The sequence below is a fragment of the Oxyura jamaicensis genome, chromosome 4, assembly GCF_011077185.1.
Source record: "Oxyura jamaicensis isolate SHBP4307 breed ruddy duck chromosome 4, BPBGC_Ojam_1.0, whole genome shotgun sequence".
NCBI lineage: Eukaryota > Metazoa > Chordata > Aves > Anseriformes > Anatidae > Oxyura > Oxyura jamaicensis.
In genome coordinates this window covers 74,916,336-74,918,391 of record NC_048896.1, presented here as the reverse complement: position 1 = coordinate 74,918,391, position 2,056 = coordinate 74,916,336, and positions in this window count along the sequence as shown.

Genomic DNA, 2,056 nt, shown 5'->3' with positions numbered 1-2,056 from the left:
GGGGGGAGCTGCCATCTGTGGGGGACCCGTGCTGGAGCAGTTTGTTCCTGGGGGATTGACCCCATGGTGTGGAATCATGTGGGAGCAGTTCTTGAAGAGCTGCTGCCTGTGGGAAGCCCACACTGGATCAGTTTGGGAAGGATGGCAACCTGCGGGAGTGACCCCGTGCTGGAGGAGGGGAAGAGAGTGACCGTGAAGGAGCACCAGAGACAAAGTGCTACAGACTATCTGCACCCCGTGCTGGAGGAGGGGAAGAGAGTGACCGTGAAGGAGCACCAGAGACAAAGTGCTACAGACTATCTGCAGCCCCCATTCCCCTTTCCTCTGTGCCGCTCAGGGGAAGGATGTAAAGAGGGTGGATAGGGGAAATGTGTTATTAGTTTCTCACTGTTCTCTACTGTTAGTAATAGGTAATAAATTACATTAACAGACATTACAGACATTCCTATGCTGAGTCTATTTTGCCCGTGATGATAATTACTGTGATCTCTGTCCTTATCTCAGCCCTAAGCCCTTTCCATCATATTTTCTCCCCTTTTCCCTTTGAGGAAAGGGAGCGAGAGAGCGGTGGTGGTGGAGTTCAGCTGCCCAGCTGGGTAAAACCGCTGCGATTCTTAAGAAGATTCTTAAGAAGGCATGCATTTACAAAACCTCAGTGATCCTCTTAAAAATCCTCCTCTAACAGGGTCCTCTCAAAAATACACCAGTAAACTGTGACCACTGTTTTCATGCTGGGCAGTCTTATTTCATTGCCTGCTTATTTTCTCTTTATATATAATACATATACTGCTTTTGTACACTAAGCTTTTGAGTTGCAGGGATTACCTTTTTCCTAGGTGTTTATGAGGAAATCATGTCTTTGACTGGGATAACTTGGCACAGTTGTAGTAGAAATAAAAGATATTGTCATCATAAACATCCTCCTGTTTGGAAATAGAAGACACAGATATGTATATGCTCCATACTCTTTTACTTTCATGAATAAATCCTGAGCAACTGCTAATGCTCTCATAAAACCCCTTTTATTGAGTTTAATTTTGTTAAGGGGGGCTTCTGTTTCTAGAATTTAATCAGAATTAAGAATTAATTGTAGGGTTATGAATAATGCTTGTTATTATAGACTGTATCTTACATATATTTTGAAGATATTAATGTGTATTTTTTGGCTTGCTTATTTGGGGGACATCATTACAAATGATAACAAATTATTTGTAGATAAAGTATCTAGAAAACTGTTAGATTCCATAGACCATAGTCATAGACCATAGTTTACAGATAACACTAAAAACACAATCATGGCAGATTTTTGAATGCTTATCTAATGATAAAATAAGAGAATTACAAACTAGAATGATAACTTTATTTGGAAAAGATTTGTGTATAGAGTTTACTCAGTGGGTATTTAGAAGCTACTATAACTCTTCACTGATACAAATTGTTTGCATTGTAGAACAGAAATGAGCAAGAGAGAAAGAATCGGGAAATAGGGGAAACTGTTGAATTCCACTGAACTCATAAACATCTTTTTCAAAAGTAAGTAATACAAAGTCTGCTTGATAATCTACTGAAGTTATATGTATGAACTACTACAGGAAGCCAGGTAGGCATTTAGGAAATTCTTTTCTGATGTGTTTGTGACCCCTATGATGGTCTTGTAAACAGATGTTGAACCCCACTTTGTGAATTTATTTCTTGTTGGCAATGTCAAAAATAGGTGTAACATAAGTTGCTCTGGCAAATAAACAAACCACCAACAGACTTTTATTACAAAAATTGCAGCCACAAAATAAAGCTGGCTTTATATGGCTATCATTTCTTACAGTGCAATTATATCTGAGTAGCTTTTTGTCACTGACATCAGTAAAATATTGTAAGTAACCAGGGAGCAGAACAGTCATTAGTTTGTGGGTGAAAATTGCAAGCGAAATGTTACATGGAGAAAGATGAAGTTCCTAAAGCTCTTTTTGCTTTATTTCAAATGTATTTCATAGAATTATAATATAAATAATTGTTGTGGTTTAACCCGGCTGGCAGCTAAACACCACACAGCCGTTCG